The 24,624-nt window shown below is 48.1% G+C and overlaps 7 non-coding genes across 7 annotated transcripts; 2 read left to right on the forward strand and 5 right to left on the reverse strand.

Moving 5' to 3' along the window:
- Window positions 1-292: 292 nt before the first annotated feature.
- On the reverse strand, window positions 293-365 carry TRNAV-AAC (transfer RNA valine (anticodon AAC)). The gene has a single exon. It is a non-coding gene; the product is annotated as a tRNA-Val (tRNA).
- A 6,240-nt stretch (window positions 366-6,605) lies between these two features.
- Window positions 6,606-6,678, reverse strand: TRNAV-AAC (transfer RNA valine (anticodon AAC)). Its single transcript has one exon. It is a non-coding gene; the product is annotated as a tRNA-Val (tRNA).
- A 7,955-nt stretch (window positions 6,679-14,633) lies between these two features.
- TRNAG-CCC (transfer RNA glycine (anticodon CCC)) lies at window positions 14,634-14,704 on the forward strand. Its single transcript has one exon. It is a non-coding gene; the product is annotated as a tRNA-Gly (tRNA).
- Window positions 14,705-15,467: 763 nt separating this feature from the next.
- TRNAE-UUC (transfer RNA glutamic acid (anticodon UUC)) lies at window positions 15,468-15,539 on the reverse strand. Its single transcript has one exon. It is a non-coding gene; the product is annotated as a tRNA-Glu (tRNA).
- Window positions 15,540-16,036: 497 nt separating this feature from the next.
- TRNAV-CAC (transfer RNA valine (anticodon CAC)) lies at window positions 16,037-16,109 on the reverse strand. Its single transcript has one exon. It is a non-coding gene; the product is annotated as a tRNA-Val (tRNA).
- A 600-nt stretch (window positions 16,110-16,709) lies between these two features.
- TRNAN-GUU (transfer RNA asparagine (anticodon GUU)) lies at window positions 16,710-16,783 on the reverse strand. The gene has a single exon. It is a non-coding gene; the product is annotated as a tRNA-Asn (tRNA).
- A 2,356-nt stretch (window positions 16,784-19,139) lies between these two features.
- TRNAQ-CUG (transfer RNA glutamine (anticodon CUG)) lies at window positions 19,140-19,211 on the forward strand. The gene has a single exon. It is a non-coding gene; the product is annotated as a tRNA-Gln (tRNA).
- The last annotated feature ends 5,413 nt before the right edge of the window (window positions 19,212-24,624 follow it).

The raw sequence follows: 24,624 nt of genomic DNA on the forward strand, positions 1-24,624 counted from the left end.
AGAAAGCCATCTGTTTCTGATTCATGAACTACTCTAAAGCCTTTGACTGTGTGGATCACAACAAACTGTGGAAAATTCTTCAAGAGATGGGAAAAACAGACCACCTTCCCTGCTTCCTGAAAAACCTGTATGCAGGTCAAGGAGAGATGAAACCAGTCAGTCCTAAAGGAAATCAACCCTGAATATTCCTTGCGAAGACTGATGGTGAGGCTGAAGCGCCAAGTCTCATTCCCTGCGGCAGGCCTCCATTTCTGTTTAAAATATGAATCTAAAAGTTTCAGTAAAGTGACGTTGTTCCCGCCCGGTTTCGAACCGGGGACCTTTCGCGTGTTAGGCGAACGTGATAACCACTACACTACGGAAACCACATGGCAGCCGGTGCCTAGTGACATGCTCAATAAATGCATGTTTGGACACCGCTGGCCTTCAAATTTTCAAAGGAAGCCCAAGTGATCCCTCAAGTAAGGATCTGGGGTTCCTGAAAGGCCCTGACTGAGAGTTCCTCACCTCTCCCAGAGCGAGGTCCCTGTGGGCCCCCAGGCAGTTAGACCTCAGGATCCCCCAGAATCTGCTCTCCACTCCCCCCACTCTTCCCCCAAGCCAAAATTTCAGGCTCCTCTGTGAACTGCAACTGGTCAGGTACTCCTTCCATTAGCGAGGTCCAGATGCTTTCAGGACCTTGATAGTTGAAAAGCAAGCATCAGAGTGATGCAAACCGTTGGCATTTGTCTTCCAAAAAAGGGAGTTGGAATGGAGACCCCCAGGTGAGACCTGGGATCCCAAATATCTCTAAGGACCACAGAGGTGGGAAATGGGACAGCATCAATGGATTATGCTTTCTGGGAAGGCCCCAGGGTTCCAAAAGAAACTCTGGGTCTTTCCCCTTCCACCCCTGTGGCAAGGGTGTTTTCCCACCTTACCTGATGCTCTGTTGGCTCAGACCAAACACACTTCTCTTTGACACCAGTCTTTCACATCACACTTGCAACTTGTCAGAAAATCCTATTTTTCTTTGGTTAGTTATGCATTTTGATGCACATAATCTTTTTCTTGGTCTGATTTCCTCCCTCAACTTTCCTCATAAAGGTCGGGAGATGGATTCAACTCGAGAGATTCCCTCCTTTGAAACTTTAGGGTGTGAGTCTTTTATCGTCGAGTACGTGGGGCTGGGCCGAGGTTGAGAACTCTCTTGGCCAAGTCGGTCGAGATTGGCCTCTCCTCGCCTGTCCTCCAGGGTCGGGGGCAGGGCCGGGCCACCTCAGCATGGCCCCTGCCGCGGGGTCTAGAGCCCTCACGCAGGCGTGGCACCGCGGGAGACGCTTCAGCCGATAGCGTGGATTCAGCACGCCGGGAGCCGGCGAAGCGCAGGTGAGCGGCGCACCTGGGTGCACGCAGCGACTTTTGGTTCTCAGAGAGCCGGTGCCCTCCCGGCCCCTTGGTTCTGATCCCGCGGGCAGTAACCTCCGGGCCAGAAGAGACCAGTAGGGGAAGGGCAGCATCTCCTTCAAGCCCTGTCCAGTCAGCACCCAACAATGGTCTTGAAGAGACACAGTGAGAAGTGGTAATAGGTTAGGGGAAAAGAAGAAATCCTTGGTGATTTCCTCATCGAAACACCTCATGAGGATGAAGTGGGAGCCTGCAGGGACCCAGTCCTCCTGGCACTGGTGAAGGCCAGTCTAGTTCCCACCAGCTGCTGGAGCCAAAGCAGACAACCTTGGGCAGGTGACCAGTGAGTAAGCAGTCCTTCCTCCTCCCCAGCTGTATTGCACTTGAACTTGCGGCACTGGAACGTATCCCCCTTGGCTTTTGATGGATTCCGAAGAAGTAACACAGGTTTCTCTCTTTTTTTCAAAAATTGTTTTCTCCGACTTTTTTGAGACATAATTGACATAACACTGTGTGAGTTGAGCACGTTGATTGGATAGTTATATATGGCAAAATGATTCCCACCAGAGCGTTTACTAGCACCTCCATCCCATCACATAATTCTCATTTCTTTTTTGTGATGAGAACATTTATGATCTAGTCTCTTGCAGTTTTCAAGTATACATGCAATGAAGTGCTTCGATGAAGTTTACACCCAGGTAACTGACATCTTAAGATGTGATAAGAAATCCCTGGCAGTCTAGTGGTTAGAACTTGGTGCTTTCACAGCTGTGGGCCAGGGTTTGTAGAACTAAGATCCCACAGTCTGTGTTCAGTCATGCATGCTCAGTCATATCCAACTCTGTGGGACACCGTGGACTGTAGCCCACCAGGCTCCTCTCTTTATGGGATTTTCCAGGCAAGAATACTGCAGTGGGTTGCCATTTCCTGCTCCAACAACAGATAGGTTTCTTAATGCGCTCATTAAGGTCGGTAGTGGCGGGTGGCTAGATGGCACAGCGTGCTTTGTTTGCTGATATGGCAGGCAACATTTATCATGCACATTCCTCCCCTCTCCCTTCTGATCTCATCTGTTTGGCTGCACCCATTGGATTCCATGGGCAAGAAAGACCTGGAAATGCTGGTTTCCAGGGTCAGCCTCAAGCACACAGATCGGGGCGAAAGGTAGACAGGAAACCAGGAACCAGGAACAGCAGAGACCATTTAGCCCAAACATAATGAGCCCCCTCAGGGGGCCTCCTATTAATCCTGCTGGCACCACTTAACTTCCTTTTGACCCTGGGTCAACTCCAATTTGCTAGGCCAATTTTGCAAGTGTCATATGAAAGAAATAATAAGTACTTCATGAAGCTATTGTGTAGATTAAATGAGATAATCAAATAACACAGCTGGCACAGAAGGTGGCCAATATTAAGTACCTTCTAGGAGGAAACAATCAAAGAAAAGCTGGCACCTCAGTCTTTTGTAACATTTGAATACATTTTTAAACATTTCAATAAATTTTGTCATGATGAATGTAACATCCATTCACAAAATAAATGTATATTAAAGAATAGAAATTTTAAAATGGAATTTATAAAACATATGCCCACAAAAGGGACTTGCTCGTAGTAGCTTTGTTCATAATAGTCCCCAAATTGAAAACCATTCACATGTCCAGCACAAAGTGAATAGATATGATTGTGACCTGGTCACTCCAAGAAATACTACCCTTCAATAAAATGAAACAAATTTCTGATACGTGGCAACAATAAGGATTAAAACTTCACCCTGAGTGATGAAACGAGTACATACTCTGCGGGGCCACCTATGGGAATTACTAGATGAGGCAAACTAATCCCTAGTGACAAGAACTAGATCACTGAGCCCCTGGGACAGGGAGTGGCAGGGGGTTGACGGCAAAGGGGCTCAAGGGGATATTTTGGAGTGCTGGAGATGTTCTTGAACTGGGTAGTGGTTCCATAGGTACATCCACTTGTCAAAAGTCATCAAACTTGAAATGGATAGATTGTATCATTTTAAAATTAATTCTTAAGAAATTTGATGTTTTAAAAAATAACGAGAAGGATCGTTCCAAATCTTAATACCTTAATTCAATGACATTCATTATTATTATTAGCACTAGAGGGTTCTTTAGAAATATATGTCTCTTAAGGTAAACAATTTGATTGAAAGTTCAATGGTTTCTTCATTTTTCCATTTTTTCATTAAATTTATACACTAGTAAATTGAAATACTTTAAAGTCAGAATAGATTCTATAAGAGCTCAATCATATAAAAGCATATATATATATATATATACTTTTCTTGGTTGCTGCTGAGTCACTTCAGTCGTGTCCAACTCTGTGCAACCCCATGGACTGCAGCCTACCAGGCTCCTCCGTCCATGGGATTTTCCAGGCAAGAGTACTGGAGTGGGGTGCCATTGCCTTCTCCGTCTCTCAGTTGATATACCTAAATGACTCCATTATCATTTACTTACATTAACAAAAGTTACTTTTGAATTTAAGATGTTTCAAAATTTTACATATTTGTATTTTCTGCATCATTTCAATTTTGTAAAATAACACATAGAGTTTAGGGGCTTCCCAAGTGATACTAATGGTAAAGAACCCACCTGCCAATGCAAGAGACACAAGAGATATGGGGTCTATCCCTGGTTCAGGAAGATTCCCTGGAGGAGGGTATGGCCATCCACTCCATATTCTTACCTGGAATCCTCTCATGGTCAGAGGAGCCTGGCAGGCTACAGTCATTGGGTCCCAAAGAGTCAGACAGGACTGAAACGATTTAGCATGAACCCATGCGCTTTTGCTACTTAGAATAATGTAAAAATAGATTTGAAGGAAAATGTGCAAAGATGTTAACAGCAGTCCATTCTAGGAGGTGGAACTACGGATGACTGCTTATTTACTTCTTTAGATATATTTAAGGTTTTTAAATTAAAAAAAAAAAAAGAATGACCTGGAAGTGAAAGAACAGAAGAGCTGTGAAAGAGGTATTGGAAAGGTGAGAGGAAAGGATAAAGGGGAGGAAAAACCTAGTTCTTGCAGAAGGTGTGTATAAGTTGGGGATTCAAGGGGAGCAGCTCTTGGAATAAGAAAGGTGTTTGCCAGGCAAGTGGGTCATGAGGATACTGCAGTTTTATTTGTGTTACATGACTCCTCCTTGGTGTTTTGTCAAAGAAACATGCAGGCTTAAATCTCTTGCCAAACATTTTTACCATTTCTGTTCCCCTTTGACTAGCACCATAACCTGTGGAGCCAGGCAGGCTCCAGTTCAAATTGCTGCTTTCAGATCCCACTCACTCACTGAGTGACTAGACAAGTTATTTAAACTTCCATGTCTCAGATTTCTCATATGTGAAATGAGGATGATGATATGCTAGAAGCATGTTGAAAGGATAAAGTGAGTACATCCATGTAAAACTTGTAGACAGTGCCTCAGCACATGGCACTTTGCATGTCACCATTGAGTGTAAACTCTTACATTTTGGCACTGCACTGCATGAAGTCTGGGTGTGGTTTTCTTTTAAGTTACTGATATCTTTCAGTGGCAGTGGAACTTTCAAGAGAGAGTGAAGGAATCCTGTCTGACCAACAGTAACCTCCTGGGCTAGTGGGATCTGCCAGTTTACTAGTTCATCTGATCAGCTCATCAAAAGGGGAACAGTAGTCCAATTCCTTGCTTTAAAAATCCCCCAATTAAAAAAAAATAAGGTTTTACAGTGGAAAACATTTCTATACATGATACAAGACCCAGAATTTTACAACCAGCAAAGGAAACTGCCAGAACAAATGCAAGGCCAGCAGCTTTGCGATTTGGGGTGAACGGGATTCCCGGCCACCTCAGGAAAGCGTGGGAGCTGCGCCAGAGTCAGGCGCTGTGATCTCCCCAACCCAGCGACGGCCCCCGCCGCGATAGCAGCCCGCTCCTCTCTCGTGAAGTCCCTTTCTCCCTCTGGCTCATTCTCTGTTCTCTCCTGCTCTTGGCCTTCCTCGGATCTATTCGCCCTCTTCACATCTTTCATTTCCCGTCCTCAAAAGACAGCTAAAGCCTTACATTGTGTGGATCACAACAAACTGATCTCTTTCCAGCTGCAGCCACACGCACCCCATCTACTAAACCGATGTCCAGAAGCGCAAATGGTCGGACGAAGGCGGATCAAACCGGGAGCCATCAGCTTCTTTCTGGGCCCCCTCGGCTCAAGCTCGCGACTTCTCTTGGGCGCTGACATCTGCGGCGGCGAGGACGCTCAGGAGACCTTCTGCCTTTGGAACCTCCCTGCTTCCCGACGGGAACGAACAGGCTGAGTGGACTCCATCTCTCAGGTTGTCCGAGGCTCGGAAGTGGAAACGCCATTCTGCGAAACACAGGCGGCTCCGCCCAGTTCCGTAAGTATGCTTGCTTTCTGTGCGAGTGAGGGTTAAACTCTCCTCCCAACTGACTTTGGGGAGCAATGGGTTAGCTCATTCGTCTGTTAACCGAAAAGTTCGTGGCTTGAGCCCACCCAGGGACGTGTCTCACTCTTTTAGAATGTAAATGATGTATGATTGTTTCCGGTCTATGCATCCTCTGGCATGCTCCACTACTACCCTACTCCTCTGTGTCTTGTGTACACACACACACAGACACACACACACACACACACAGACAAGGACTTACGTCCAGGTAGTCTCTGATCCTCAGAGAGGATCTCTGGAGGAAAGCAGGTTGACTGGGAATCCTAGAATGCATGAAAGAGTAGGCTCATCATCATCACCCTGTAAACGCCTTTTACCAATGAAATTTCCTCCATTGTTTGTAGCACTCTCTATTTAACCTTTTCCATATATTTCTCCAATTAATTTGGTTCTATCCATTTCCTCCTTTTTTCCCTGCATTTTTCCTCATTGCATCATAGAAAAAGCAAGAGAATTCCAGAAAGATATCTATTTCTGCTTCATTGACTCTACTAAAGCCTTTGACTGTGTGGATCACAACAAAATATGGAAAATTCTTCAAGAGGTGGGAATAGCAGACCATCTTACCTGCCTCCAGAAAAACCTGTATGCAGGTCAAGGAGAGATGAAATCAGTCAGTCCTAAAGGAAATCAACCCTGAATATTCTTTGGGAGGACTGATGCTTGCTGAAGCTGAAGCTGCAAGCCTCATTCCACACGGCAGACCTCTATTTTGTATTTAAAATGTGAATCTAAAACTTTGGAGGAAAGTGAAGTTGTTTCCGCCCGGTTTCGAACCGGGGACCTTTCGCGTGTTAGGCGAACGTGATAACCACTACACTACGGAAACCACACGACGACGAGTATCTAGCGACATATTCAAGAACTGCATGTTTGAACACACCTGACCTTCAAATTTTCAAAGCAAGAGGACTCTGAAAACACAGGCAATCCGTCAGGCAAGGATCTGCAGTTCCTGAAAGGGCCTGATTTAGGGTTCTTCGCCTCTCCCGGGGCGAGGTCCCTGTGTGCCAGCTTTGCGCCCAAGAGCAGAGGTCGCCTCCCCTGACTCCCCAGTTCTCAGAAGCCTCAGGAGCGGGGGGAGTAAGGTGCTTCTGAGCCCCAGGTGGCCCCACGTCCGTCAAGGTGGACACAGCCCTTCCAGAGGCAGATCCAGTGCCTTGGAGTCCCTTTCATGGCGCCAGCGGGGACCTGGCTCGAAGTTTCTAATCCCACTCCGGAAACAAAGGACCCGCCCTCCCCTCTGCCCCGCCTGACCCGTGCGCTCCTCTCTCGCAGGCCTTTCACAGCAGCGCTTCTCCGGCGCCGCCTAGCACCGGGGGTTCCTCAGATTCCTGCCTCTGTGGCTGATGCTAGTCCTCTAGTTTCAGTCCAGACTTGCATCACGCTTTCACGTTTAGCAGGAACCGCCGCAAAGACTGAGGCTCGGGTCATTTGTTGAATTCCTTTGCCTACCAGGCCCAGCATAAAGCCGCAGAGGAGCCAGGCGCGGTCCACGCAGATCTGACCGCCTTCATTCCAAACTTGAGTTTCTTCTTGAAGGACCGCTTAGTTTTACATTTTACAATGTCTGAAACGCCTCTTGTTTTCCTTTTATAATTTTGCTGTTCAACAGGTCGTGGAGCGCGAATTTAAGAGAGGTAAAGGCGTTTTGTTTTGTTTTGTTTTGTTTTGTTTTTCAGAAAGCCGGTGTCTTGAAGGGTCTTCGTATTTACCTCACAGCAGGCAGAGTTTCTTTTCGCTGAAAGGTTTTAATGCAAGGTTGTCTGTGTGTCTGTCTGTCTCTGGTTTCCGTTAGCAGTAGAGCTTCTCAGTTGGGGGAATGCATGTGGCCTTTCCTCCAGCAGTGGCTTTCCTCCCTTTCTCAGTGAGGTTCACGGGCTCAGACCCCGAGGCAGGCGCGGGCCGCATGGGCACCGGCCCCCCGGCAGCAAGGCTCCTCCTGGTTCCGCGTGGACTCCGAGTGCGGTCGAGAGTGTGAGCGCGACAGCACCCTCAAGCGCGCTAGAGGCCTGAGTTCGCAAAGAGGCGGACTTGAAAAGGGCTTTAGATCAGGGCGTTTCTCGAGATTTCGCCTTGCTTTCCTCCCCTGCAGGTCCTAGTTTTCACCTGCCACGTCCAGACAGAGGAGCGGATTCATCGTTTTCTGTCGCGTCCGGCATGCTGACGTCCCACGTGGACGGGACGAGGGTGAGGTGGTCCTCTCCCCGTCAGGGTGGACGCACAGCGGACGCCCGAGGGACCACAGACACACGGCTCCCTGCAGCAGAAATGGTAGGCACAGGGCTTCGGAGCCGGCGAGTGGAGCGCGCCGAGGGGACGGATCCATCCCCTGCCCCCGAAGGTGTGACAAAGCGCAAGGACGCCCGCCCAACCCCTGGATCAGAGGTTCAGCCTCATCCAAGAACTGGACAAGGTAGGCTCCGCAGGTCGTGAGGGAAGACCTGGAATCCAGGTGTGGTGAGAGGTCAAGCTCTCTTTCTGAACCTGTTAACTTGCGAAGCAGGGGCCACTTGGTTCTCAGCTGGTAATGGGCGGGTCCATCTACTCCCTGATCTTGACCTGATTCCGGGGCCTCCCCTGATAGCGGCTCGAGGACCGGCTGCTTCTCCTCCTGGATCAGCTCAATCCGCAGAGCCTGACCCTCTTCATCACTGTGTCTTTGGCTGGAAACCGCGGTATAGAGTTGAATTCGTTCCCTTTTGTTCTCTGACTCAAATCAGATTGTCCCGCGGGTGTGCTGGGGTGAGGGAAAGCGAAGTGTCTTCACAAGGGACGAACTTCTTGGTTTTCAGAGAATAATAGGTGTCGCAGGTAGAGACGATGTAGGGCCCAGATGAAAAGGTGAGGGGATATCAGGCGGTAAAAGTATCCTGCAGTCAGCTTTGTCCTGTGCCCTCCTTGGATTCACTGACTGTGACTTGTTCTGCAAGGTGACTCAGAGCAGAGAAAGATGGGCTGGTTGTAGGCCCTATGGAGCTTTCCGGTTGTAAGCAACTGTTCCCCAGTTTCTTCAGTTCAGTAGCGATCCAAGGACAGTAACACATCAGGCTTCCCTGTCTCTCACCAAACCCTGGAGTTTGTTCAAATGCACGTGTATTGAATCAGTGATGCCATCCAACCATCTCATCCTCAGCCACCCACTCCTCCTCTTGCCTTCAATCTTTCCCAGCATCAGAGACTTTTACACTGAGTCAGCTCTTCCCACCAGGTGGCCAAAATATTGGAGCTTCAACTTCAGCATTAGTCCTTCTGATGAGTATTCAGGACTGATTTCCTTTAGGATGGACTGGTTGGATCTCCTTGCAGTCCAAGGGGCTCTCAAGAGGCTTCTCCAACACCAGTTTAAAAGCATCAATTCTTTGGTACTCAGTTTCCTTTATAGTCCAACTCTTACATCCATACACGACTACTGGAAGACCCATAGCTTTGATTAGACCGACCTGTGTTGGCAAAGGAATATCTCTGCTTTTTAATATGGTGTCTAGGTTGGTCATAGCTTTTCTTTCAAGGAGCAGGCGTCTTTTAATTTCATGGGGGTGGTCCCCATGTACAGTGATTTTGGAGCCCAAGAAAATAAAGTCTCTCACTGTTTCCATTGTTTCCCCATCTATTTGCCATGAAGTGATGGGATCGGATGCCATGATCTTAGTTTTTTGGATGTTGACTATTAAGCCAGCTTTTTCACTCTCCTCTTTTACTTTCATCAAGAGGCTCTTTACTTCCTCTTCGCTTTCTGCCATAAACCCGGTGTCGTCTGCATATATAAGGGTATTGATATTTCTTGCAGAAATGTAGATTCCAGCTTGTGCTTCATCCAGGCAGTCATTTCACATGATGTACTTTGCATAGAAGTTAAATAAGCAGGGTGACAGCACACAGTCTTGACATACTCCTTTCCCAATTTGGAACCAGTCCGTTCTTTCATGTCTGATTCTAACTGTTGCTTCTTGACCTGCATACAGATTTCTCAGGAGGCAGGTAAGGTAGTCTGGTATTCCCATCTCTTGAAGAATTTTCCACAGTTTGTTGTGATCCACACAGTCAAAGTCTTTGGCGTACTCAAGAAAGCAGAAGTAGATATTTTTCTGGAACCCTCTTGCTTTTACTATGAATCAACGGATATCGGTAATTTGATCTCTGGTTCCTCTGCCTTTTCTGAATCCAGCTTGCACATATGGACGTTCTCAGTTTACATACTGTGAAAGCCTCACAGTGAGAATTTTGACCATTACTTTGCTAACATGTGAGATGAGCGCAATTGTGTAGTAGTTGGAACATTCTTTGGCACTGCCTTTGTTTGGGAGTGGAATGAAAACCGACCTTTTCCACTCCTGTGGCCGCTGCTGAGTTTTCCAAATTTACGGGCATACTGAGTGCAGCATTTTAATAGCCAAGCCTCCCTGTCCATCACAAGAGTTTTGTGAATGTTCTTCCCAATGGCCCATGAGTTATAAGTAGTCCAGTCTGTGTGGGGAGATCACTTACACACGATTGCTTGTCCTGTGTGGTGAGCACCAGGCATTGTTCCAGGATCTTTTAAAAATGTTCTTTCCTTGGCCTCAGGCACTTTCTTCATAAGGATACCCGGATCATTACTCTGCTGAGTACTTGAGGGAGACCCTTTCATATCCCAGCATTCTCTCTCTCCCACTGTCTCATCACTGGACCTTTCTTCATGTTTCTTTTTATTATTATTAACTTTTATTTGAGTATAGCTGCTTTACGATGTGTTAATTATGATGTTGTGTTAATAGCACAGTGAATCGGCTATACATATACATATATCCCCTCTTTTTAGGATTTCCTTCTCATTTAGGTAACCACAGAGCATCCAGTAATTCCCTATGCCATACAATAGGTTCTCATTTGCTATTTATTGTACCAGTTCAGCTCAGTTCAGTCGCTCAGTCATGTTTGACTCTTTGCAACCCCATGAACCGTAACATGCCAGGCCTCCCTGTCTATCACCAACTCCCGGAGTCCACCCAAACCTATGTCCACTGAGTCGGTGATGCCATCCAACCATCTCATCCTCTGTCATCCCCTTCTTCTCCTGCCCTCAATCTTTCCCAGCATCAGGATCTTTTCAAATGAGTCAGCTCTTCACATGAGGTGGCCAAAATATTGGAAATTCAGTTTCAACATCAGTCCTTCCCATAAACACCCAGGACTGATCTCCTTTAGGATGGGCTGGTTGGATCTCCTTGCCATCAAGGAGACTCTCAAGAGTCTTCTCCAACACCACAGTTCAAAAGCATCAATTTTTCTGTGCTCAACTTTCTGTATATCCAACTCTCACATCCATACACAACCACTGGAAAAACCATAGCCTTGACTAGACGGACCTTTGTTGGCAAAGTAATATCTCTGCTTTTTAATATGCTGTCTAGGTTGGTGATAACTTTCCTTCCAAGGAGTAAGCATCTTTTAATATCATGACTTCAGTCACCATCTGCAGTGATTTTGGAGCTCAGAAAAAGGAAGTCTGCCATGGTTTCTACTGTTTCCCCATCTATTTGCCATGAAGTAATGGGACTGGATGCCCTGATCTTAGATTTCTGAATGTTGAGCTTTAAAACAACATTTTCACTCTCCTCTTTCACTTGCATCAAGAGGCTCTTTAGTTCTTCCTCACTTTCTGCCATAAGGGTGCTGTCATACAAGGCATCAATAGTGTATATAGGTAAATCCTAATTTCCCAATTCCCCGAACTCCCCTTTCAGCTTTGATATCCATACCTTTGCTCTTTACATCTGCTTTGCAAATAAGAATCACTGGATCTTTGTCCTGTGAGCTCTAGCTGCCTTACTCTCCACCAATATTCAGCTTCATCTCCAGAGTCAAATGAAAAATTGACCTGAAATCCTCCTCTTGGTGCCCAGCACGGGAACTCACTGAAAGCAGGAAGGTGGGCCCATGACAAGACTCATCTTGTTTGCTTGTCACCTCTCAAGCCTTGCTATCCTTTGCTGCCTGATTTCCAGTGTCTTAGAAATCAGTATTTCACGTATTTTTGTCTTTTTTATTCCTTTGGGAGTGGGACAAAGGTGGAGAGTGAGATTTGGAAGGAGGGTTAATCTGATTTCTATCACTGCACCTTTGCTAGAAACTGAAGGCATCTCTTTATGTTCTTAGTTTTCCCTAAAGAGATGTGCTAATTTATATTCCAATGTATTTTGCCGGCTCAAGGAAAGAGTCTTTTTCTTCACAGTCTTGCCATCACAAGAAATTGTCAATACACCTGTCTGTTACTCTAACAAAGGGATTTGTGCCCTCCTGACTCAACGTAGCGGCAGGTACAACGAAAAGACAACGTGTACATTTCCCAGAGATTGCACATATTCAGCAGCTAAGCTTCCAAGCTGATTGGAAAGTATTCTAATAATTGTAACTGTTTTCAGTGGTGACCAAGTCATTGAGTCCAGACAAGACCAGCCAGAATGACTCTGGAGAGCCTCTTGCAGAGCAGCTTATGGATTACAGGAGTTAAAACAAAAACAAAAACAAAAACAAAACGACCCCACTGGTCCCAGACATTTACCCTCTTCCCTTCATGAGTTGTATTTTGGCTTTGATTGGATGCACACAATCTAATGAGGGGTCTCCCTCCGGTATATGGGCGCACTTGCAAGCCCGAGACTCTCTCTGTATGATATCTCAACAGTACGGGGCTACATCTGCAAAAATTTTCTCATTTGAGACAAATTGTTGCAAGCTACAGAAACCTGGATCCTTAGAGTTCTTGGTTCCCCTTCCACTGATTCCTCAGTTGAAGTTGGTGACGAAAGAAGAGCTCTTCAGATTTTCCGTACTCAGTCGAGATGTCTCTACGTTCTAGGACATTTCTCTCTGCCCTTTTCTCTCCCTTTTGGAGCTTGTGCCTTTCTGTCCCTTATACTCTAGACCTCTGTGGATCTTACCCACATTCTGTCCTCTTCATCAGTTTTCTGGAACTGTGCATTAGGAGTCCTTCAGTCAGCAAGCACTTAGTAGGTGCTCACCAGGTACCAGGCCCTTCTCCCGGAAAACTGCTGTATCAGGAGTAAAGTCAAGGTCCCACTCCTTGGTCCATTCACACCAGGAGGCATCAAAAATAAGATACACATGCACACTCACACACACACACAGACACACACACACACACACAAATAAGAATCACAGCAGGAGAACCACCTGCCATGTTCTTTTCAGGTTCATCTGCCTGCCAGCACCTAAGGACCCCAGCAGTGACTAAAAAAAGAATTACATACCACATGGGAAAATGGGTGACTTGAGATTTAGAATGCAGGTAACTAAGAATCAGGATTTTTTTTTTTAATAAAGGAGTACTTCAGGTAAGCAATAGGTCTTAACTTAGAGAGTCCGTGTGTTGTACCCTTCTTCAACTGATGTATGGCTACATTCAGGAATATCTCCTAAAGGTACCAACACATTCTCTTAAGCTGGTAATCGAGAGCTCTCCTATAAAATCGAGAGCTGCCCTATAAAAATATGGGCATTATTATTTCTACTTAATTAGAAATTCTCCAGGCAAAGATTATACGTTAATTGAACCAATTTAATATCAAAGAACTTAAAGTTAATGATATATCTTCAAATCACGATTGGAGCTGAGTCCTGTCTGATAAATGCTGCTTAGAATCACACATTAGATAATACCTAAAAAGTTGACCCCAAATTGAAAGGGGAATAACTAAGTCACTATGATTTCTTAAATCAAAAGACTTAATCCTGATTTAAAAACATTATATGGTATATTTAATTTACTGGGACACATAATTATAAATTTTATAAATAATAAATCTGAAAGTAACCATGAGGTAGTTTTTAGACCAAAATTATTAAAGTAGTGTGGTGCATACCAAGAGTCAACTCTGGGAGCATGACAGGACAAACATTTTCTGGGTAATTATACATCAACTATTAGAATTCTATAGCATGTTAAAAGTATTCGAGAGTCATCCTTATTATCAACTTGAATTTTATTCTTGTTTGTAGCATGAAGAGCACTAATTTCTCTAAAGCTAAACCTTTTTTATATTCCTGAGTTACATTTCAGCAAAACAAAGTTAAAGGAAAAAAAAAAAAAGACCCACGTGGTTGCTATTCACTGAGATAGAAAAGGTGGTTCAGAACTCCGCTTTGGAGAGAGGCTGAATGACATACGTGTGGGAAAGCAGGGTGCCTCTGTGCTTGAATTCAGACTGGACCTGGGACTGGGTCAAGGCCAGAACACAAGACTAAGCATTATTGTCCTAGGGCAGCCACCCAACCGACAGCACCCACACAGCAGTTCTGGGAAGCTTTGGAGAATATTCCCCTCTCTTTGCAGCATTTCCCATCTGGTTCTCCATCCTCCAACCACACGGAAGGATTCTTCCCCTCTGTGTCCTGACAGAACACGTTACGCTCCCTGCAGGGCACGGGAAGCCAGGCAGGAGCCAAGGGGGCAGCTGCACTGCCTCGATGGGTTTCTAGCAAAGGAGCGTGGAAATCCCATGGACAGAGGAGCCTGGTGGGCTAGAGTCCAAGGGGTCGCAAAGAGTTGGACAAGACTGAGCCAGTGAGCATGAGCACCAGGCGGTTCCACCACTTCGACGGATCCAAAGTACACCTGAGTGCACGCCAAAGCAACCCGCAGGAGGCCAGAGGCCAGAGGGCAGCCCGTGCCGCGGAGGGCGGAGGATGAAAGCCTAGACCGTCCTAAAGGACAGGGCCTCACTGGCCTGCACTTGAGAACGACCTGAATAAACTTCCATCTAGGTTGCTCTTTCTTCAACGGCATTGGTGGTTCAGTGGTAGAATTCTCGCCTCCCACGCGAGGGACCCGGGTTCGATTCCCGGCCAATGCATTATGGTTGTGTTTCTTTTGGTCCTCGCTGGTTCCATACAGGAGACCTGGGCTGGGAGATTCCCCTCGAGAAGGAAATGGCAACCTACTCCAGTATTCTTGCCTGGGGTAATCGGTCCAAGGGATGGCAAAAAGTCCAAAAGGACTAGCGACTAACACACATATAGCTTCTCTACATCCTACAGAGGGCGGATTCCAGGTGCCTGACGGGCCAAGGGGGCCCTCTTCCGGACGGTAAAGCTGTTTGCTGGCCTTGGAAGACAGGTCCCACAGAAGTTAGCTTTGAGAGGGACACCAAAAGAAAGGAACAATCCCGAGATATCCGCATGTTACTATCAAGTGATGTCATAACTCTTATCCATAGAAAGAATGTGGTGTTAACTGGCCACTTACGTACAGAATATAGGATGTTCGTATTCTTGCAAACTTTTGGTATCTTACGAAAGATTTTTGGTTTGGGATTTTAATGAATTTTTGGAACGGAAGCCTCACGTTCTCTTTGAATGGAAATTCTGTTAAGTAAGAGTCTGTGTTTACCATGCCAGGAGAAAAGAGTGGAGGCCAGAGCTGGCCAGCCCAGGCTGTCCATGGCATCTCAGCTCCAACAGCCAGCCTGAGGTCCAGGACCCTGAGGCCCGGACTCAGCGGCATTTAGAAACTCTGTGCAGAAATGTTCTGCACTGGATCTTTAAGCAAAATACAGTTCCGATCTGGGCGGGCAGAGAGAGACTCGTGTACGTGCAGACGCTGGAAGAAAGAAAGTTTTCCCTGACCGGGAATCGAACCCGGGCCGCGGCGGTGAAAGCGCCGAATCCTAGCCACTAGACCACCAGGGAGCTGTAGGCAAATAGGCTTGTTTAGCCTCTGCAGGTGAAAGGTGAGTGGAAGATGACCCTTCGGAAAGTCATCAAGCTGGAAAGGCAACGTCGCAGCGGCCCAGGGCTGTGTGCAGCTGTGCAAGGCTCCCAGCCCTGCCCTCGCGGCTCATCGGCCTTCACCTCTCCTTTCCTGGGCGTCGCTTTTGCTCTGGGGCAAGGGCACAACGTAGCGGACTGGGTCCCTCCTGGTCTAGCGGTAGCGCTGCGTGCTGCCGAGCCCAGGTCTTGCTCTCTTTGTGAACCTCGGTTTTCTCTGTAGTCAGGCTCGGTGATGAGTGGCGGATGATGAGCGGACCCGTCCACCTCCAGATCTCCTAGCGCTGAATAAAGAGACTTGCAGGTGGTCACCAACTCTTCCTCCAGCTGCGTCCCCTGCCGCACCCCGTGCCTTTCGCGCCTGTTGGTTTTGCCAAGAAGAAGGCACACCTCCGGGGGGGAAAAAGAAAGAGAAAGGCTGTTTCAGCCCGGTTTCGAACCGGGGACCTTTCGCGTGTGAGGCGAACGTGATAACCACTACACTACGGAAACGGGACAACCCCTATTCCTGAACACTGTATCCATGAAATCCCGAGGTCCCGCCACCACGAACCACACCAACTCAAGACTCAAAGAGGAACCTTGGAGCTCCAGACTCTCTCAAGCACGGAGACGGCGGCTCCCGAGGGCCCTGCTTTAGGCTTCCCTTTCTCCCCTGAAGTGAGGACCCTCGGGCCCCCACAGGTTCCCTTCGGGGCCCCGAACCTAACGCAGAATCCTCAGATCCTCAGCTGCGCACCCTGAGTTCAGGGGTCGCCCCCGCCGACACCCCGGCTCCCGGCAGCCGCAGGAGGCGGGGACGGTGGGTGCGCCCGAGGCCCAGGTGACCCCGAAACCCAGCGGTGTGGAAGCCGCCCCTCCCGGGCTGCGGACCCGCGCCTCGGTGGTCCTCTTCTCGGCGCCCGCGATCAGCGCTCCGAGCTCTCAGGAATGACCGACGCTTCCAATCCACCCGGGACGCGCCCTCGCCGCTGTTCCTTTGCACCTCATTCCTGTGCTCTTTCTCTGAAAGTCCGTTGGGCGCATCACTTCTCCGGTGTCCTCCTGGCAAAAGGGAGTCTCTTTGGTGTTGCCTAAAATGGCACCCCCTACCGTCCCTGGGTGGGCTCGAACCACCAACCTTTCAGTTAACAGCCGAACGCGCTAACCGATTGCGCCACAGAGACAGCATTACAGGGTTCCTTGGGACTCTCTATGGAATAGACACTCATTCCCTGGGTGAGCGCTCTGTCCGCCAGAAAAACGGTGCCACTTCCCTGCCCCTGCCCGCCACAGATGCCAGCGCCCCCAGAGAAACCGCCATCTAGGCCTTGAACCTTCCGGGCTTGAACCAAAATAGATCCAAGGATAGCTGAACACCGGCTTGCTCCCATGATGGCTCTTCCCGTTTCCTCGCCAACACCCAACGAATGAGTTTGCCCACCTTGGCAAAGGCCTCCAGGGCAGAGGTTGGGCTTCGGTTTCCTGCCTCCACCAGGTGGTTTCCACCAGAGTGGGCTTCGCTTGGGGTTCAGATGGTAAGAATCCGTCTACAATGCAGGACACCCTGGTTCAATCCTTGATTTTGGAAGATCCCCTGGAGAAGAGAATAGTCACCCACTGCAGTATTCTTACCTGGAGAATTTGGACAGTGGAGCCTGGCAGCCTACAGTCCCTAGGGACACAATGAGTTGAACACGACTGAGAGACATTGACTTCTCTTTAAGTGAGTATAGCTCGTTTGTCTGAGTGTTTTCTTTAAATGGTTATTTTTACTCACATTGTAAATTTAACAAATATACACTTATTGTGAGAATAACTTCAGTTCAGTTCAGTTCAGTTCAGTCGTTCAGTCGTGTCCAACTCTTTGTGACCCCATGAATCACAGCAGGCCAGGCCTCCCTGTCCATCACCATCTCCGGGAGTTCACTGAGATTCACGTCCATCGAGTCTGGGATGCCATCCAGCCATCTCATCCTCTGTCGTCCCCTTCTCCTCCTGCCCCCAATCCCTCCCAGCATCAAAGTCAACTCTTCACATGAGGTGGCCAAAGTACTGGAGCTTCAGCTTTAGCATCATTCCTTCCAAAGGAATCCCAGGGCTGATCTACTTCAGAATGGACTGGTTGGACCTCCTTGCAGTCCAAGGGACTCTCAAGAGTCTTCTCCAACACCACAGTTCAAAAGCATCAATTCTTCGGTGCTCAGCCTTGTTCACAGTCCAACTCTCACATCCATACATGACCACAGGAGAAACCATAGCCTTGACTAGACGGACCTTAGTTGGCAAAGTAATGTCTCTGCTTTAGAATATACTATCTAGCTTGGTCATAACTTTTCTTCCAAGGAGTAAGCGTCTTTTAACTTCATGGCTGCAGTCTCCATCTGCAGTGATTTTGGAGCCCCCCCCAAAAAATATCTCACAGTTTCCACCGTTTCCCCATCTATTTCCGATGAAGTGATGGGACCAGATGCCATGATCTTCATTTTCTGCATGTTGAGCTTTAAGCCAACTTTCTTGCTCTCCTCTTTCACTTTCATCAAGAGGCTTTTTAGCTCCTCTTCATGTTCTGCCATAAGAGTGGTGTCATCTGCATATCTGAAGTGATTGATATTTCTCCCGGCAATCTTGATTCCAGCTTGTGTTTCTTCCAGTCCAGCGTCTTTCATGATGTACTCTGCATAGAAGTTAAATAAGCAGGGTGACAATATACAGCCTTGACGTACTCCTTTTCCTATTTGGAACCAGTCTGTTGTTCCATGTCCAGTTCTAACTGTTGCTTCCTGACCTGCATACAGATTTCTCAAGAGGCAGGTTAGGTGGTCTGATATTCCCATCTCTTTCAGAATTTTCCACAGTTTATTGTGATCCATACAGTCAAAGGCTTTGGCATAGTCAATAAAGCAGAAATAGATGTTTTCCTGGAACTCTCTTGCTTTTTCCATGGTCCAGCGGATGTTGACAATTTGATCTCTGGTTCCTTACCCCTCTCCAAATCAGAAATATATGAAGAATAAAAGAAGAGTTCTCCTGCCTCCATTCCCACTCCACCACTGACAAACTTTATATGTTACAGGTAAGAGATGGTGGCGGCTTAGGAGTGTGATCAGTGCTGTGAGAAAACTAAGGGACCCAGGAAACCCCGCCTCCTGCCCTGACAACCATCTGCCCCCTCTGGGCTACGGCAAAAGGGTGAAGGCAAAGAAAAAGAAAATAACACTCTTATTTGCAGAAATTTTACCTCCAGATGGGACACTCTGGTTAACCTAAACAGAATGTGCGGTTGGTGGTAGGGACCTAGGGCGTCCTCCCTGGCACCAAACCTAAAGTGGATTTCACTTCATTTTCTGAGGTGAGAGTGAGCTGAGTCGATCAAAGGAGAGGAGCAGAGAGAAAGTGAGAGGGATGAGCACCCACAGGAGTCAACCATATTGGAGTCTCCTCAGGGCCTCAGAAGAACTGCCCTGAGCTTATGGGTGGGACGTATGGAGGTAATGGAGCATATCCCGTTCTCTGGCGATGGAGGCCAGGTGGCTCCTGAGGGGTTCCATGGTGTAATGGTGAGCACTCTGGACTCTGAATCCAGCGATCCGAGTTCAAGTCTCGGTGGGACCTTTCTGCCTAGTTAGAAGAAGAACACTTTTTACTCCCCGAATCGGACCCGCCCGAGGTCTCCCGCGACCCACAGCGGCATGGTTCACATGGACACGGTGGACAGGTGTGGGACCGACCTGGGGCGTCCTCGCTGGACCCGGGCAGCTCTGCCCATCTCTGCCCTCCAAGCCCCGGCCAGGGGCGCAGCGGCCCAGCCAGTGCCACCCCCTTCTTGGGTCCCCTGGGTCTCTGGAGTAAAAGGCAGAGGCTGAGTCCACAGAGTCCTTTCCCACGAGGGGGCTTCCCACTGCCCATCTTGTAACTGGACGGTTGTCCTTGAGAGTAAACGGTTGCGGGGATGAGCTGCCATGTCAGATATTCACATATTAGATGATATCGAAAAACATTGAACCCCGTGTTGAAAGGGGAATATAAGTAACTATGATTTCTATAACTAAAAGACATAATCTTCGTCGGAAAAATATATCATATATTTAAATTTCTGTGGCACATAATTTTGAATTTTATAAATGGAAATATTTTTTGGATATGAGTTTGCTTATGGGAAACAAAGCAATACAGGACATTTAGGCACTTCTTTCATTAGGATTTTGAATAGAAAATAAATGCAAGACTTTACAATCTAGAATAGTATGGCACCAATATTTTCCACATTTTTAGAAAATCTGAAAGTCAACATGAAGTAGTTTTTAGACCAAAATTATTAAAGCTGGGTATGGCATACCAGGAGTCATCTCTGAGAATATGACAGGACAAATATTTTCTGTACAATTATACATCAATTATTAGAATTATCTAGAGTGTTAAAAGTATTCAAGATTCATCCTTACTATCAATTTAAAATTTTTTCTTGTACGTAGCCTGGAGAGCACTCATTTATCTAAAGCTAAACGTTTTTTATATTCCTGAATTACATTTCAGGAAAACAGAAAGGTCAAGGGAAAAAAAAAAACCCACATGGGTTGTATTCACTGAGATAGAAAAGGTGGTTCTCTACTGCACTTTGGAGAGAGGGAGAGTGGAATATGTGTGGTAAAGCTGGATGCCTCTGTGCTTGAATTTGGACTGGACCTGGGACTGGGTCAAGGCCAGAAGAACACAAGACTAAGCATTATTATCTTGGGGCTTAGACCCACCTGACAGTGTTGTAGCCATGCGTTCCGGGATACAAACTCACTCAGATGGACAATGCAGATAGTGGAATGCAGTTTATTGCACCAGCGGGCCCAAGGCAGAGTCTCCTCTTAGCCAAGGACCCCGACCAGCATTTGTGAAAATCTTTTATACCCCATGTGTACGTGTCTGAACCCACCACTTCAAATTCCTTGAGACTTACATAACCCAAGGAAAATACAATCCGAATAACCCCATCACTCACGTGCTATGTGCTCATGTGCTCAAACAGTCAAACAATTAGCCAATAATCAATAAACCCGAGGTTACACTCTGATTGATACAGAAAAATTTATGGCCTGTCTGAAGGAAGGGGTGATTAGTGTATGTTTCCTCTTAGGCGGCGAGGAACCTAGATCCGATCTTCAAGTTTCCCCTGTCTGGAGGGGGTCTTATCGTTCTGTTGTTGTTTTCATAGGCACTAAACACAGAGTTCAGAGTCCATTGGAAAGGTGGCCGAGCATGATCAGCATGAACAGGCCTAAGAGGGAGTCCAGGCCCTATGAATTCTTTCTTCAAGAGCACCCACACAACAGTCCTAGAAAGCTCTTGAGGATACTCCCTCTCCCTTGGACACGTTCCCATCTGGTTCTCTATTCCACCAGCCACAGGGAAGGACTTTTCACCTCTGTGTCCTTGCAGAACCCTTTATGATCCCTGCAGGACACAGGGAGCCAGGCAAGAGTGGAGGGGGCAGCTGCACTGACCTGATGGGTTTCCAGCAAAGTAGCAGGAAAATCCCATAGAAAGAGGAGCCTGACTGGCTACAGTTCATGGGGTTGAAAAGAGTCAGACATGACTGAGCCAGTGGGGGTGAGGACGAGGTGGTTCCTCCAATCAGATGATCAAAACACCACTGGCTGCCCACCAAAGCAACCTGCAAGAGGCCAGAGGGCAGCCAGTGCTGCAGAGGGCAGAGGATGAAAGCCTAGACCATCCTCCAAGCACAGGGCATGACAGGCCTGCCTGCACTTGGAAATCAGCTGAATAAAACACCATCTAGGATATTCTTTTAAAAAGTCTCTCAGTAGGGGCGTTGGTGGTTCAGTGGTAGAATTCTTGCCTATCACGTGGGAGACCCAGTTTGATTTCTGGTCAATGCATTGTGGTCATGTTTGTTTTGGGCTTCCTTGGTGGCTCAGATGGTAAAGAATCTGCCTGCAATACAGGAGACCCTGGGTTGGGAAGATCCCCTGGAGAAGGAAATGGCAACCCACTCCAGTAGTCTTGCCTGGAGAATCCTATGGACAGAGGAGCATGGTGAGCTACAGTCCAAAGGGATCTCAAAAAGTCCGACATGACTGAGCAACTAACACACATACCCTCTCTACATCCAAAAGAGACCAAATTCCAGGTTCCTGAAGGGCCAAGAGGGCCCTCTTCTGGACGGCCAAGCTGTTCCTGTCCTTGGAACACAGGTCCCACAGAAGATAGCTTTGAGAGAGACACCAAAGTAGAGGAACGATCCTGAGATGTTGGCATGTTATTATCAAGTGATGTCATAACTCCTACATAAGGAAAGAATATGATGTTAACTGGTTTGGTCCCTTCTCTTTGAATGGAAACTCTGTTAAGTAAAACTGGGTTTACCATGCCAGGAGGAAAAAGTGGAGGCCAGAGCTGGCCAGCCCAGGCTGTTCACGGCATCTCAGATCCAACAGCCAGCCTGAGGTCAAGGAACCTGAGGCCTGGACTCAGCGGCATTTAGAAACTCTGTGCAGAAATGTTCTGCACTGGACCTTTAAGCAAAATACAGTTCCGATCTGGACGGGAAGAGAGTGACTCGTGTGCGTGCAGACGCTGGAAGAAAGAAAGTTTTCCCTGACCGGGAATCGAACTCTGGCCTCGGCGGTGAGAGCGCCGAATCCTTGCCACTGACTAGACCACCAAGGAACTGTAGAGAAGAGGTTATTTCGCTTCTTCAGGAGAAAGATGAGTGTAAGAATCGTCAGAAAGCAGTGTAATCGTCAGAATACCTCAGCGGCCTACTGCTGAGCCTGCTGCCTAACCCGTGCCTTTCGCCTTTGCCGATGCAAATGCAAATCTCCCGGTTGGGTGGTGGGGGCAGGGGAGAGCAACCTGTTTCCATCCGGTTTCGGAGCAGGGACCTTTCGCGTGTGAGGCGAACGTGATAACCACTAGGAAACGCGTCAACCTCCGTTACTTAACACTGTATCCATGAAATCCCGGATGCTGCCACCAGCATCCAGACCACCAAATTGTAACACTCAAACAGGAACCTTGAAGCCCTGCTTTAGGGTTCCTCATCTCCCCTCAAGAGAGGACCCTCGGGCCCCCATAGGCTGCATTCGGGGTCCCGCACCCAACGTAGAGGCCTCAAACCCTTAACTCCGCACCCGAGCTCAGGGGTCGCCCCAGCCGATTGCCGAGCTCCCGGAAGCCGCAGGAGGCGGGGACGGTGGGTGCGTCCTAGGCCAGGAGACTCCGCTGCCCAGCGGTGTGGAGGCCGCCCCTCCCGCGCCGCGGGCCCGCGCCTCGGTGGCCCTCGTCGTGGCGCAGGCGGTCAGCATTCTGGGGTCTCAGGAACGGTCGACGCTTCCAATCCCCCGGGACCCGCCCTCTCCGCTGCCCCTTTGTCCCTGACTCCTGTGCTCGTTCTCTGCATGCCGGCTCGCCGCTACACTTTCTGGTGTTCTCCTGGCGAAAAGGAGTCTCTTTGGTGGTCTCTAAAATGTCACCCCACTGTCCCTGGGTGGTCTCAAGCCACCAACCTTTACGGTTAACAGCCGAACGCGCTAACCGATTGCGCTACGGAGACAGCAGTACCGGCCATTCCTGGAGTCTTTGGAGTGGACACTTCTTCCTAGGATAAGACCCCTGCCCCTAGGGAAACGGTGCCATTTCCGTGCCTTCTACCGACCACAGATGCCAGAGCCCCCAGAGATACCAGGGGCCAGGGCTCCAATCCTGCGGGCTTGAACCGAAATAGATCCACAGACAGCTGAACACAGGTGGGCTCCCGTGATGGCTCTTCCCACTTCCTCCCCTACACCCAACGAGTGAGAGTTTGCCCACGCTGGCATAGGCCTCCGGGGCTGTGCTTAGGTCTCCTGTGTCCACCAGGGGATTTCCACCAGAGTGGGCTTCCCTGGGGCTCAGACGGTAAGAATTCGCCTGCAGTGCAGCACACCTGCGTTCAATCCTTGGTTTGGGACTATCCTCTGGGGGAGGGCGTGCAACCCACTCCAGTATTTTTGCCTGAAGAATCCTCATGGACGAGGAGCCTGGCGGGCTAAGTCCATGGCGTGGCAAAGAGTCAGACAGGACTTAGAGATTAAGCACTGAGGTCGTTCTGTGTCGCATGCCGGTGACAGAGTCGGGCACTCACTTGGGATGCTCTAGGACTTGGATGAATACATTGTCGTCTTTAGCCCTCGTCCCATGAAGAACGTTGAGAATGGAAATACAGAAAAGTTTTCGAAGTGAACGGTTCTTTTTTAAAAGCCTTCATCCCAGTTTTTGGAATCTGCAGCATCCAGTGGGGTGAGCAATGGAAAGGCCCCCGGAGCAGCCCCAGCTGAGTGGAGCTCCCACATTCCAGCCTGGGTAGCCTGCGTTCTGTGAGGTCCACCTGGGAGCGGGAAAGGGTGAAAACCAAGCTGGGAAGGCTGGTTTGGGAGGAAGGCATTGAGACCTCCCAGGAGGCTTGGGCAGGAATCCTTAGAGCTGAACATTGCTTCAGTCTGGTAGCAGAGTGGGAAAGCAGGGAAAGGGCTGGTGCAGGCAAGAATCAAGGAGGCCTAAGGAGAGGGGAGGAAGGAGAGAATAAAAGAATTTGTGCTTCTACCCTTCCCCCCTCCCTCTCTTGCCTTCTCTCTTCTTGGTCTTCTTCCCATCCCTACAACTGAGAAATCTTGATACACCCACTTCTGAGAAGAGAGACCCAACTATCTGTGCTCGGGTGCACAAATTCTGGGTTGTAAAAATAGTTCTGTCCTTACGTGGCCTTAGACAAATAAAGAAAATTTCTTGTGCCTCCCTTCTTTCTGTTTTAAAATGGGAGGAATGAAAGCATTTGTTGTCAGATGTGCCTGGGTTTAGAAACTACTGAATGAATCATGTTATCAGCTGTGAAATCATTTTGTGTCACTATTCTCAGAATCTTTTGACAAACTCTACCCTTATATATTTTACCTTAAATTAACTTGATACTTCTAGAAATTTCTGTAAACGGAATCAAGACAAAGGCTCCCGTGATTGCTCTTGCAGTTTGCTCCGT

Source organism: Capricornis sumatraensis, chromosome 2, assembly GCF_032405125.1.
Source record: "Capricornis sumatraensis isolate serow.1 chromosome 2, serow.2, whole genome shotgun sequence".
NCBI lineage: Eukaryota > Metazoa > Chordata > Mammalia > Artiodactyla > Bovidae > Capricornis > Capricornis sumatraensis.